The sequence below is a fragment of the Malaclemys terrapin genome, chromosome 2, assembly GCF_027887155.1.
Source record: "Malaclemys terrapin pileata isolate rMalTer1 chromosome 2, rMalTer1.hap1, whole genome shotgun sequence".
Lineage (NCBI taxonomy): Eukaryota > Metazoa > Chordata > Testudines > Emydidae > Malaclemys > Malaclemys terrapin.
Genome location: NC_071506.1, coordinates 122426138 through 122441103, shown reverse-complemented (window position 1 = coordinate 122441103; position 14966 = coordinate 122426138). Strand labels below are relative to the sequence as shown.

General features: G+C 40.2%; 1 protein-coding gene across 2 annotated transcripts in view; it reads left to right on the top strand.

Moving 5' to 3' along the window:
• Positions 1–533: 533 nt before the first annotated feature.
• The window catches only part of CDH20 (cadherin 20), a 176041-nt gene continuing 161608 nt past the window's right edge, over positions 534–14966 (top strand). For both annotated transcript variants that reach the window (XM_054020213.1, XM_054020214.1), the window contains exon 1: positions 534–877. The gene's annotated coding sequence lies outside the window, so the exon portion shown is untranslated. The remainder of the gene's footprint in view (positions 878–14966) is intronic.

Here is a 14966-nt window from a genome sequence, read left to right as displayed (position 1 = left end):
CTAAGAATATTTATTAATTAGTACTGAGAAACAAAGCTTTCCTCTGTTAAAAAATACAAATTTGTTTCCCAGTATTTTCAGACTACCTAACCAGCGTGTTTTTAATCTGCCATGTTGTCCTTGTCTTTCCCCATAAATTCCCATCCATGAACAGGGATGATGCATCTTTTAAATCCTCTTAAGACATATTCTCTGTAGAAAGATGTCTCTGGTACACATTGCTGCTTTTCCCAGGACCTGGGAGATGTGTGTGGAATCTAAAGCCAGTGGGGTTCCCCAGAGGTGCCCAGTCAAAATTGCAGGGTCTGAACCACAGGGTGCCAACTGGACACTAATTACTTGCATCTGGTGGTGTTCCAGACAGCTCCTCAGAGGGAAGGAGTGCACATTCCTGGCACCAATTGGCTAATTCAATTTACTTCAACAGCATTCGCCTCTGTCAGAATATTCATGAGCAGGAGAATGAGTACCAGTGGCACAGGCAGCCAGCAGCCACTTAGACTAGGGAAGGAGCAAGGGCGAAGGAGGAGGGGAAGAGGTGCCTGCCACAAACTCGAGAGGAGCTGATCTGGAGAAGCCTCCGTCTCCACCGGCGCTGAGCTGAGCGTTGGCAGAGGCGAGGGACGGGGGGAGAACCCCGTCGTCGCTGCAGCCCAGGTGGAAGCAAAAATCTAGCCCCGTGTGTGCGCTGGGCGCAGGAGGGGGAAGCTGTGCGCCCCCCCCCCTTTTTTTCCCCCTGAGGTGGGCTCAGGAGCGGGCTTCGCTTCTCGGACTGCAGTGGCCGTGGCGGGGGGCGCTGGGATGTGAACGGGGACCCCAGCGAGGAGGAAGGTCGCCAGGAGGCTTCCCGGGGAGCTCCTGCCACACACCGCGCAAGGTACCCGCGGGGTAACATTGGAGGCTCCCTGGCCGAGCACGGCGGGAGGCAGAGGGAAGGGGCGCGGGGCTGCAGCTGTTCTCGAGTTTGGCTGGGACTCTTGCAGGTGCGCTGGCGGCGGGGCCGCCTCCGCCCTGCCACGAGCTTCTCCCTCCAACTTCCCCGGCTCGGGCCAAAGCAGGGAGCCGCCTCGGGTGGGGGGACGTGTCCCAGTCCCGCCAGCTCCAGGGCGGTCCCCTCTGCTCTCCTGCGTGCTGGGGCAGGGGTGTGGGAAACCCCCCTAGGGAAAGGAGCCCTGTAGAGGCGGGGAGGGGGTTGCACAGAGAACTCTTCTACAGGCTGCCGCCCCATGGGGATGCCTCCAAGGATCAGACACCTGGGGGGGGGAATGTCTTGCAAGCCCGAGAGAGCGCGGGCCCCTGCAGGAGGAGGGGGGGCATGCCCAGCAGGAGGCCGAGAGTGTGGGGAGCCATGGGCTCGAGGCAAAAGAGAGGGGGGATTTTGCCCAGTGAGAGCCCTGAGCACGGGCGTTATAGGAGCAGGAGGGAGCCCTGCCCATGGGGTGGTTTGGGGGAGCCCTCTAGGGAGCAGGGCACGCGCTGTCGCCAGAACCGGCTCTCCCCCCCCCCTCTTAGAGCCGGGGAGAATAAAGGAATCTCTGGAGCAGTGAGCAAAGTGTGCGGGAAACTCTCTTCCCCCTCCCCCCCCCCCCATGTCACTTTTTTTTCTCCTGCGAACCAAGTTTGGTTCCTCTTCTATGGCTCTCACTGGCCGCGTTAGCTCCTCCCGGCCGGTCCCCCCGCCGGGCAGCCGCCGACTTGGTGGGACTTCACGGGCTCTTCTGGGTGTCGATGGACCGGGGGAGGGGGATCGAGGTAACAGAAAATAAATGTGAAAAAGATACGGAAGGAAGAGACCCAATGGCTGGGCCATAAATCAGCCAGTATATAGGGGGAGTTGATGAGAATAGATCTTTTCACCCTCCAAAAAAATACCCCTTTTGGAAGGGGGAGGGGGGAACCAAGAAGGCTGATTATTGGCACCCAGCTCTGAAACCAAGGCAGCTGATGCTGAGCGGAGCCAAAGGGTGCAGTTCTTCTTAGTTTCAAAACAGCAAGACAGTCTCTGCCAAAGATTGCTGTAAACACTGAATAAAGATTTCATTGTGGGCTGGTGTGACTGGAATAATTAGGCCGTTAATTGTTCATTTTGATCCAAAGGTGCGGGAATCAGTAGTGCACAATAACCACAAAACGAGGGAAAGGGAGAGAAAATAGCAACATGCAACATTTATCACTTGCTCCGCTTCTGTAGTACTTTGAATCCCAGAGCTCAGGGGTCGTTATCTATTTAACAAAAGGGCATCTCTGTAAAACTGCAGTTTAAATATGCATTACTGCCATTTTCTCTTCTTAGTTTTTATGCTGCACACAATCGAGTGATGAGTTTTGGTTTTTTTTAATCCCGTTTTAGGGAAGTAAAATGTAAAGATGCCTGGAGAATGAACATCCTAACTAGACTGACTAATACCAATTAATGCATTCTACTTATGTGCACACTTTATTGCCAGCCCAACAGGGATGACCGCTAATGGTGCCAGCTTTTGTGCTGCTGTAAGGCTTTTCAAACAGGCAACTGTTTGTGTTTTTAACTTCGTAATTATGTTCAGGTTTAAAACATATTACTCAGAGTGATTTCTCTTTCATGAAAAACTGGTGAAATAACCTCTTACTACACTGTTGCTTTTCTATGTGATGTAACAGAAAACTCCATGCTTGCTAGTGGCTAAAGGTGATTTTTAGTATACATGTACAGGCAGTAAACTGACAGTACTGATATTTACTAAAAATGGCACTTGTAAGGGAAAAGTGGTTGTAAACTATTTCATATGTAACATATAACAAGAGATACATCTACAAAAAGACAGAATAGTGATATGTCTAATCAGAGAGAATGGAAGAGCAGGGTATTAAAACAAAGTTGATGAAGTCATAATCATGTGAGCAAAATCACAGGATGATTTGAAGTCTAATGTTGTAAAGGAAACAGATTCAGCTTTGGTGTGACTCCACTGACTTCAAAGAAGTTACACCAGGTATGAATTTGGCTCACAGATTTTAATACAGATACCCATCCACTATATATTATTAAATAAAAAAAAAAGATTTTGGAACTGGACAATGTTTCATCAGAACCACAATTAGTATACTTTTCATCTGTATACATAAGGAAGTGAGAGCTATCAATAAGATAAGGGGGGAGTGAGCTTTCACTTTGCTGTGAAAAACATAGTGTTGTATTTTCTGAGTTTGCCTAAGACTTTGAGATGCACTTGTGAGATTTTTGCATTAAGGAAAAGGGAGAAAACAGGATACATGTTAAAGTGCTACAACTGTATAAGTAACTAAATAAAGTAATGTAGTCTCTATTCAAATCCTAAATTATCTGAGGAAGGACTGAGTGAGCACTGCAGTGTTTGGCCCAAAGTGGGGTGTTGGGAGGAACTCACCTGGATATTAAATGACTGCAGTTAAAATGCACTTCACAAATGTTCTGATTAAGTTGTCAAAATTGCATTGCCATACTCCAATGATGGATTGAGGATAAATTCTTTATTTCTGATTTAATTGTAATCCCTGTTGTGAGGAACAGTCTTCAAGGCAATCTGCCAACCTGTTCCTTTTTACCAGAATTATCTAGAAGGGAATATTGCTAACTGTATCTGGATCAACCCACTATTAGAAACCTAAGAACATTTTACTGAAATATCCTCTGGAACTAGAAGGCCAAACGTGTAGTGAAAACTGTAAGAGACATTACTGACCTTGAGTCATTGCCAGTGATGTTTCATTAGGGAACTCTTATAAAGAATCTTAACTTTATAGTGCATCAATTAGTTAAATGCTATGTTTAATTTCAGAATAATTTCTGGAGCCAGGACTGAAGACCAGTAAAGTTTTGTCATAAGTCTAATGTTTCTTATATTTAATAAACAGAAACATACAAAAACTATGGTTGTTAAATAAGACATGAAAAACATGCCTCAAGAGCCATGATAATCATGGGGAAATCATGTATGGTTACAATATGCATACAATATGCATACCATCTATACACAGAGGTTTATACAATTTTATGTATTGAAATCATTAGTCATTGTTTTGTAGTAAAATGCTGACTAATATCTTGTAAATAAGTTATTTGAAATTCACAGTACATCTTCATAATAAAATTGCATTGTCACAGACATAATTGTTATTCATAACAAGTAGTCTCACAGATTCCATCCCTGTAAGTACTGAGTCTGTCAGACCAATTATGACTAAATTACTGCATGTCCTCTATTGTATAAACTAATTAAAGGGTAATTAATAAAATGATGATTTCATTCCATGGCAATGACTACATCTGGTTGTCATAGCAGAGTGTGTTTGACATATGGTTGAATGGTCAGACATTACATCGTATGATAGCAACATTTGTGCAGAACACCTGGCAAGGCAGCAGAATTTTAACCCTTAAGGCTTTAATTTAAAGACTCAGTGCCAAGGTGTTATTGAATTTGTTTAAAGAAGAACAGGAGTACTTGTGGCACCTTAGAGACTAACAAATTTATTAGAGCATAAGCTTTCGTGGACTACAGCCCACTTCTTGTTTGCTCATACTCTTCACCTAATCTTCGTAGGCCTAATATAAGATAATTTAGCCCTTCAGCAAAACTTAAATGAGCTAACCTCATGAGGGACTTAAGTTGGAACTAAAAGATAAAATACTACAGATTTACTTACTTAGTGAAATTAATTAGATGATGTTAGTTCATTTTCTAGTGGCCAGTACATGTTAATACTGTACACTGGCAAAGAAAAGCCATGATGGAATTAGCATTGAGAGTAAAATATCTCTTTTCCTCCTCCCCTCCCATCCCCTCTGCCATACAGTTATATAGCAAGCTGAGGTTGTGGTCACATTGGCATGGAGAAATCTGCATTGCAGCCTTCTCAGACTGTACCTTGCATCTATAGATATACCAAAATTTCAGTTTCCAAAACTCCTAGTACAAATAGTATCAGTAAAATTCACACACAATTTAAAATGTTCTTTTAGTAAAATAACAAATAATATAAATAAATGTCAAGTATCAGGGGGTAGCCGTGTTAGTCTGTATCTACAAAAACAACACGGAGTCTGGTGGCACCTTAAAGACTAACAGATTTATTTGGGCATAAGCTTTCGTGGGTAAAAACCTCACTTTGCATCTGACGAAGTGAGGTTTTTACCCACAAAAGCTTATGCCCAAATAAATCTGTCTTTAAGGTGCCAACAGACTCCTTGTTATAAATAAATGTGTGTGTGTGTGTGTGTGTGTGTATACATGATATACAGGATAGCGATATACATACTCTGAAAGATCAGTGGTTGAGATTTTCAAAGCAATCTAGGGGTTTTATACATACCTTTAATGTGTCTAAATCCCCTAACCTGCTTTGAAAAATCTCAGCCACTGATTTTTCAGGGTAGGGTTATTTGTGTGCACATGTGTGTCTTTTGAAAGTGCAAATCACAAGTAGTCATGGTTCTGACTGAGTATAGCAAAACCAGAGAGAAGGAGTAATGAAGCAACAAATTAACATTTTCATTTATAAATGACACAAAAATAGTTTTTTTTTTTTTTCAGATAAAGCTAAGTAAAAGGGCGTATGAAACTGAATGATCTCATTAGTGTCTTCCTTATTTAATGCACACCATCATGAATGAACAGTTTCTTCACTGAGTAGTCATGATTACTCATCACCTCCCATGGTCAGGTGCAGAGTTTGGCCAATGATGCGTATAAAGCACTATTTGTCTGTTTCTCTGAGAGTCTGAGTCCTATTTCTTGAGATTTTCCAGTTAGACTGATCTAGCTCATTTTCATTCTAACCATGTAACTCATTAACACCTGGAAAATCTTTTTATAGCATCTAACTGCATCACATGCATTGTCCGACACATGTACTCTTAATAGGGCTTTCACTGTGGCATTGTCAAAGAACCCTTATGTCACAGCTGGGAACATGAATCTGTCATGTCAGCACTGTACCTTGTTTTAGAAAGCGATAGTATATGAATGTATTTTATGAAAAGAAGTTAAATGTGCTCATGTACTGATCATTAGCAAGCAAAAAATTGAAGCTTATTTTTCTATATAAAGATTAAAACTAGTATTAGCAGAGTGCATTGTACACTAACACTACTGCTTCTAAGGCATTGTATTTAAGGAAAAGCAAGACATGAAGCAAGCCAGTCATGTCTTAGTATTTTATTGGTGCGATGTGACTAGTTAAGGATATATGATCATTTACATTTCTTTTTAAAAAATGCCAGAGGTCTATAACTCAGCTGTGATAACTTATCTGAGGCCAAAAGTTGATATGAAAGTCCTTAGTTTGGGAATACTTATCTTTTAAACAAATTTAATGTAAGTAATTTGGCAATTTTAAAAGATGAGTAGAAGGAAATTATCTCTAATTTCACATGGTATTTTTTGTTTGCACCTACAAAAATAATTGCAAAAGCAATTGAACAAGAATATTTTGTAGGTTATGAATCATACTATGTTGGGTGTTTTGTTTTGTTGGTTTTTTTTTTTTTTTTAAATTAAAGCAATAGAGGTATACATTTGTAAAAATGTCTTCAACACTGAGACAAGACCTACTTTTGAATAAGGATTAATATATATATATATATATATATATATATATATATATATATATATATATATATATATATATATACACGTGCATTTTCACTTGTGAATTAATCACTGTTTTAAAATTCACCATTTCTTGTTGACACTATAGAGCATGTCAATATGGTAATCCTCTGGTAGAGCTCACTAAGTACACATTGATATGATAGACCATAAGTACTGTGAAGGAAGAAATATAGTTTCTCATATCAATGATCTGTCAATGATCTGTGGATAAAAGGAGCATTTCATACATTTCCAATATGATAGTTCACACACTGCACCCATTAAAGGGACTTCAAGTGTTTTGAAATAAAGTTACACTGTCAAATGCCCTTTTATAGGTTTAAAATATTTTCTCCATTGTTTTCAGTACTTTCTCAGAACCTTGAAAATGAAGGACCCAATCCTGTAGCCGGGAGGCAGTCAAAGCTCCCACTGACATCAGTGAAAACATTCCAGTTTAAAGCAACAAGTTAGGCTCTGAATTTTCTTCTCTTTTGATTCTTTCCTTTTGCCATTGGTCACTATTTCTAGGGGGGTTCTGTTTTTTCTAGTAGTATTTGAAGTCCCAAAAATATTTTTTGTCTGTCTCCTTGTTTATTCACACACACACACCATCATCATCAGAAGTCTAGGGATAGCGTTTGTTAGATAATTGCTGCTGTGGGGCCAGTAGAGGGCACACAGAACTTTGTTTTTGAGTAGGTCCTTTGTGTAAACCGTTTTTTTCTTTGTTTTTTTTTTTTTTTTTTTAATTACATGGTGAAGTATGTTAAACAGAATTTGTTAGGGCCTTATTCATGTTGGTGAGCTCTGTTACAGCTAGCCAGTGGGCCTGTTATAGTAAGTGCTCACCAACATGAATAAATTTGCACAATCAAGTCCTAAGAATCCTAAAGATACAATCCATGAGATTCTAGCAGTTCTAAAGTAGGTAGCTCTTTGGGACCAAATTATTCAATGTGGTTTCTTTAAATCTACTACAGCAGCAATTCAGAGGTAAAAATGAAACTATATAATTAACCTCTCCTGTATGCCTAGGTATTTTAGAACTTGTGGCATATAGTGGATTCCTGAAACATGTAACTTGGACGCAATGGGGCATGTTAAAGATAGATTGAAAGGCTTACCTATAAATGTTCTTGTTTGTGTAGTTTTGATTCAGAATTGCAGTCATGATATAATATAAATTAAAATCGCAGTAGTAGAACACCATTTGGCAAATCTTATAAAATTGGTATATAGACACCTCACTAGGTGGTGGTGGTTATTTACTGAGTGCCTTCTGTGTGCTTAGCACTATACAAAAATAAAACAAGACATAGGATACATTTTTTCAAAAGCTTTTTTTCAAAAGCACTTAATTGACTTAGGAGCCTGCATTCAAGACGTCCAATGTTTGTTGGACACTGAAGAACCTGTTTTCTTTTCAAAATGGGAGGCTCCTAAGCCTCTTGGGCACTTTTTTGAAAATTTTACCCATAGTCCTTGCGCCATAGAGCTTACAATCTAAATAAGATGTAGATAACACCAATGTGACGGGCTAATATTTCAAAGCCTTGTGGAAGAAGAGGGTTTTTAAGGAAGTAATTGAAGAAATGGGAGAGATCCATGCGTGGAAAGGGCATGGAGATGGGTATGGGAAAAGAATGTATAAAGTCCTAGACAGGGTAGTGTGGGAGGAATGTAAGTAGTGTGGGGGAGAGAGAATAGAAGGAAGCAGAAGTAGACAAAATGGAATGAAGTAGGGCCTTGAAGGTGAAATATGAAGCTCAATCTTTATGCAGAAAACAAGAGGGGAGACCTGTCAAATGACTCCCAGGTTGCTGGAGCAAGATAAATTTATCAAAACTACTTTGTATGTACTGGATCAAAGAACTGCAGAGAAGAGGAGGTTGCTATAGTAAAAGAGAGATGATAAATGTGATAATCCTCAGGGGTGAAGAGAGAAGGATAGACTGCAGAGGTGGAAGGGAGAGAATTTGGTGAAAGCATGGGCTGGAGATATGTAGAAATAGGAGACAAATGTCAATTAGGTTGTGACATAATATGAAGCTAGGTGAAACAGTTTAAGGTTATAGATGAAGATTCAAACTAGTCTGGTGTTGTCTAGATTTTTATGAGAGCTCTTTGGGGCATATACAGTTTAAGAGATTAAAGGATTTTATAAAATGGTAAATTAAATTTTTCCATGTTGAGTTTGAGGCAAAAGTTCATTTAGGAGGAGATGTGAGAGAGGCAGCTAGAGATATGATAGTGCTATGGGTAGAGATCGGGGGCATGGAGATCAAATTTGGAGTCCTCCATATAGAGATGATAGCCTGAACCATCTCTCGTATATAGCTCAGGTCTCACACAGGGCCAAATTCTGTTCACTCAGACTTGTGTAAATCCAGAGTAATGTCTCTGAACTCAATGGAAGTGCACCAGATTTACCTTGTTGTAACTGAGAGCACAATTTGTCCTGAGATGTCCATCAGAATCTTTAGAAACATTAGTTATGTAAACTTTATATGAGATGTGTGTGTGCATCTTATGTTATAGAATAAGGAACTAGGCCAGGGGTCGCAACGTTTGGCACGCGGCTCGCCAGGGTAAGCACCCTGGCGGGCCGGGCCAGTTTATTTACCTGCTGATGCGGCGGGTTCAGCCGATCGTGGCCCCCACTGGCCGCGGTTCGCCGTCCTAGGCCAATGGAGGCGGCGGGAAGCTGCGGCCAGCACATCCCTCGCCCGCGCTGCTTTTCTCGCCACCCCCATTGGCCCGGGACAGCGAACCACGGCCAGTGGGGGCTGCGATCGGCCGAACCTGCCGCGTCAGCAGGTAAATAAACTGGCCCGGCCCGCCAGGGTGCTGACCCTGGCGAGTCGCATGCCAAACGTTGCCGATCCCTGAACTAGGCACTCAAGTTCAAATATCTTGGAAAGGGTGATGACATATCAAAGTTTCAAAGAAAAAAAATTGATTAGCTCTATATTATTGAGCTGTCAGCTCCTGCCTCTGGTCTGCCTATGAAGCCAGCCTTCATTGTCTGTTAATCCATTTTTCCCTTAAACTCCTGCAGGCTTTGTGCCATGCTGCCCAGTATACATGGAAGGATCTCCCCTTAGGACTCACCTCTACTGTGATGCCAATGAAACACTTGACAATAGCTAGGCAATGTGTATATTGAGACTAATGCTTATTGGTGTCAAAATAATTATCTTCTCTTCTCCCCATCTTCACCCAGTTCATTTGTTTCTCATTAGATGCTAAGATTGTAAGAACTTTGGGGGAGAGACTGCCTTTTTATTACATGAGCAGAGCAAAGGGTTCTTGATTCCTGACTGGGCACTCTAGGTGCTACTGTAGTATAGTTAAATATGAAAATGTAATAAAGAAATTTATTTTTTATTAAAAATCTATAAACCTTGAAGCCGCATTTTGATCAAAATCTGTTGCTAATTTATTCCACTGATAATGCATGTTTATATCAAATGTAACTGAAAATATAGGTTTAATGGTTTCTTCACATAACAAGTTAATGAAACCTGTAAATTAGTCTTAAATCACCATTTAAAATATTTTTGTGGTTCTATTTCTTTTGTAAGTTATTAATATTCTTCAGTTTTAATATCTTGGCAGTGGACAGTGTTTGTTATCTAATATGATTGCACTTACCAGCAATTTTTTAGAATATTATGTGATGCCCAAGTGTTTAAAAATATGGTCATATCAAAATGTGTATTTAAAGTATTAAATCTCTTAACAGACAATAATACCATAGGCCTCCTGATGATGTTGAGGCCCTATCCTGTTCTCACTGACTTCAGGTATACAGCTGAGATTTTTAAAGCCACCTGTGGGATTTAGACACTCAATTCCCATTCATTTTAATGGTCATTGGGCATCCAACCCTCTTGTGCAACTTTAAAATCTTAATACAGTTTTGTACAAGATTGTCTTCAAAGAGGTAGTGGTCCAAAATTATTTTTATTCTTCTGCAATTTATTTGAATTGAATAAGCAAATTCCAAATGTCAAAGCATATTTGACTTCCATGGCTGCAATTATTGAATCCAACAGCCATTATGCTTATAATCATGTTGAAAGTTTAAGACCATAATGCTTTGTTTAGCATCCTTGGAAATGATCAGGACTGAACAGGAGTGGGGCAAAGCACTTATCTGACTTAAAACAGCATCCTCATTGCATGGTAGTTGTATTGCTGAAAGACCTTCTGCATTGCAAGGCTCCGGGAGTGCTGGGAGAGAGTCATTTTTTTCAGATGTCAATCATTGATGTCTTCTGTGACTAGAAATAGTTTGGTGTTGTATTTTCACAGCCTGCCTAGACACATGTCTGAAATCCACTGCCTTACTCATAATTTACTCATCAGGGTACCATTTCACAATGTTAAATTGTTACTTGAAGAATATTAACATGACTTAGTGAAACAGAATACAGATAAAAGCAATAATATTTTATTCAATCTTTTTTCATTTGCTTTATTGCATTATAGAGGGACCACTTGGAAATAGCCTCCCTGCAACATAATTCCATAGCTAATATTAACTTTAGTAATACTAATATAGTTCTGAACAGTAACTCAAATGTTCCTTTAATGAGGATGATATCAAAGGTACTAACAACTCAATGAGGCTAAGAAATATAAGATAATAATCAAGCTACTCATTCAGAATGTTCAGCCAGAAAATCTGTTCCACATGACTGAAATAAAGGAGAAGTTTTCTATTGAAGACTCAACACTGTCCGAAATGAACATTTAGGGCAAGGTTAACAATAGTAAAATTCAAAAGTTCCAGCCATATTTACCAATAAACTATTTATGGAGGGAACACAAGCAAATTGTTAGAAAAAATTCAGATTGCAGCTTCTGACAAGTATACTTTATTTATGACTGCACATTGGAATTTTTTGAAGTAACACTTAAAAGATATAAAAATGTGGCAAAACATCATGCACCAAACATTTCCAGTGGAGTGTGCCATTGTCATATATCACATATGAAACTCTGGTAAAGGGGTAGCCTCAGGATTCAAAATTAGTGGTGTCAGGATTCTTGTTTCCCAAATCTATGGAGCTAGGAGAATCTTGGAGATGACATTATATACAATATTGTGTGTGTGTGTGTGTGTGTGTGTGTGTAAATATAATCAGGCCAAGGGGAAAGATTAGTGTTACCCTATGGTGGACCTTGTGTATACTGTGGTGTGTAAAATAAGGTTATTAATATAGCTAGACTAGTGTTTTTGTTTTTGTTTTTTTCGTGAGTAAGTAAGAGTAAGGTCAAGTGCATGGACCACGTTCTGTGATTGCTCTGCACAGCCATTGAAGCCAATGGGAGTTTTGTTTAAAAACTGATGGTAGCATATCGCCAGAAAGTGAAATCCCAGAATGATTCTAGGTCAGGGATCAGCAACGTTTGACACGCGGCTCGCCAGGGTAAACACCCTGGTGGGCCGGGCCAGTTTATTTACCTGCTCATGCGGCAGGTTCTGCCGATCGCGGCCCTCACTGGCTGCGGTTCGCCGTCCCGGGCCAATGGGGGCAGCGAGAAGCGGCGCGGGCGAGGGATGTGCTGGCCGCAGCTTCCCACCACCCCCATTGGCCTGGGACGGCGAACCGCGGCCAGTGGGGGCCACGATCGGCCGAACTTGCCGCGTCAGCAGGTAAATAAACTGGCCCAGCCCGCCAGGGTGCTTACCCTGGCGAGCCGCATGCCAAACGTTGCCGACCCCTGTTCTAGGTTTTCATCCATATTAAGGATGGGTCCAAGCTGCAGAGTTTGGATCTGGATCTGAATTTCCTGAAAGTTGTTGACTTGTTTGTGTCTTTAATCCACACATAGATTTGAGTGCTGAGATATATCGTTGTTTTAGGCTTCTAGGATAGAAATAGTCAATTAAGGGAGAACTTTTATTATTATTTGTTTTACAGTAGTGCCTAGGAGTGCCAGCTGAGATCAGACCCCCGTTGTGCTAGGCACTGTGTAAATTCATAATAAGAAATAGCTCTGGCCCAAGGAACTCATCATTGAAATACTAGAGCTGGCTGGAGGATGACAAATGTGTTTTGCAACATTTAAGGTTTCAACATTTTTCATTCCGTACTGGAATAAAAACAAAAACTTTTGAACATTTTTGCAAAACAGAATTGTCATAATGTCCATTTTTCTATCTGAAAAAATGAGGATTCCTTTTCGGGTCTCTCTTTCTTTGGAAGTGAAGGAGAGTCCACCCCGGGCCACAGAAACATTCCTCTCAACAATTTAATCAAAGTGGATATATCTACGTTAAAAGCTTTGTCTTCAAAATAGCATACTTTGAAAAAAAAAAAGGTCAAAAATGTTCCAACCAACTCCACTAAATATGCAAGATTGACTAAAGGTAGTAAGGGAAACACAGGCACAGAGAGATGAAGTGACTTGCCCAGGATTATGCCAGAAATACAACCATATCTCCTGCTTCCCAGTTCAGTGCCATATCATCAACTGTGCTGTCTCCCATATTTTAACCTATACTAGAATCTCTAGAGAATTGCAGGGGTGGGGCGGGGGGGTTAAATAAAAACCTTGGAACATTTTTTTATAAAATTCTTTAAGAGCATTATACTCTAAAAGTTTTCAAACAGTGCTAGGTGACAATGACAAACCTGCCACAGTCCCTTCCGTGAGTCTTGATAAAGGGAGTCTCTGATATCCCAATCTTTGCTACATCTGAGAATCAGCTTCATGGTTTTCTGAGTTGAGAAGTAGGTTGTGGTTGGAAAATTGCCCTTATGTGAGGGATAATTGCATGCCAAGTCTTCAGAAATCTTAGGTCAGTTCCTGTTTAAAAGTTGTGAGTTTATGCTTCAGAGTGGCAAAAAAAAAAAAAAAAAATCAATACCAAAAAACCCCCACAACTGTTTGGGTTTGAAAAAAAGCAAAGTTTGATTTTTACCACTTAATATACTGTCAAGTGTTACTTCAATAACCTTTTAAAGACATTCTAGTACAAAGCAGAGGGATACCTTCATCCTTGAAATGCTATGGTATAAAATAGTCTAGACAATTGACTGTACTGTGTTTATATGGATTTTGTAAAATATTGCCTTTTCAATGCTAATGTCTCAGCAATAGAAAATAATTATTGCAGCCAAATTCTCCTCTGGATACATACATACAACCCCCATTTACCTCAGTACAACAGTGAAAGAATATGACTTAATCGGGGATAGATTTTGCTCCACAGGTCTTCCTCTCTTTATTATACCCTTTCCATTTTATGGATACAGGATTTGCTATCTCAGGACATACCAGTGATCCATTTAGGCTGCCATCATTGTCTCTGAAAATGATCAGTTTCTGACATTTGAAAGGAACATGTAAAAGCCCCATATTACACAACAGTTTGCTACACTTTTCTGCTCTCAATACACTACCGCAACCTCGTTGATTTCAATGGGATTATGCTAGTGTAACTAACAGCACAGATGAAGAAAGGGCCTTTAATTTTAATCCTTATAAAAGGGAACTCTGGGATGAGCTCAGGAAGGCAGGACAATCCATGACATGGTAGAAAAGGTGGAAAGTAACCCTGGAAAAAAAAAAAAAAACTTCCTGCTGGGTACACAAAAGAATCACTCATTTCTAGTTATATGTATTCTTCCCCTGGAGTTAGGGGCAGGCATTTCAGAATTTTGTAGTCCTTAGGATAATTAAAATGGGATCCCCAAGAGTTTGGATTATAGGTCCCTTCTTGTCCCACTCATAGATTGTAAGCTTTTCGGGATGGGGTCATCTATGACTCTTATATATTAGGTTTGCTTTGCTCTGCTAAGGCAAGATTGTTCCTTACATTATAGTTCTTGTTTTTTTCCACATACTCAGTTCTTTTCATAGTCTTCTGCCTTCCATGCTATAAGTAATTGTTTTCTTTCATTTCTTGATAATGAACTCTAATGGGCCTGCTGTTATGCATGTTTTGAGCCTGGGAAGCTTGTCCGCAATATTACACTATAAAAGTGCTACTCAATGCAATTTGCAAGAGGACAAAGCTATAAGGGTAGTAAAGTGGAATTGCATTCACCCTTCTCCATGTAATTTATTTCCCACTTTTTACTGGATATGTTATGGTTTAAATGCTGCCCAAAGGACTTGACACCTGTGCAATACATGTGTCCTGTTCTGGGGGTTAAACCTTCAAGGTGATGTTCCTTTTGCCCCTTTCCACTAGCTGTCTGGAGAGAATTTAAAGATAACATGACATTTTTTAAAAAAGAATTATGAGGATGATGCCAGTGACCTGGCCAGTCTTTTCCCTCTGAATAGAATAGGTTTACTCTATACTATGATAATATGTAACATAATCTGGGA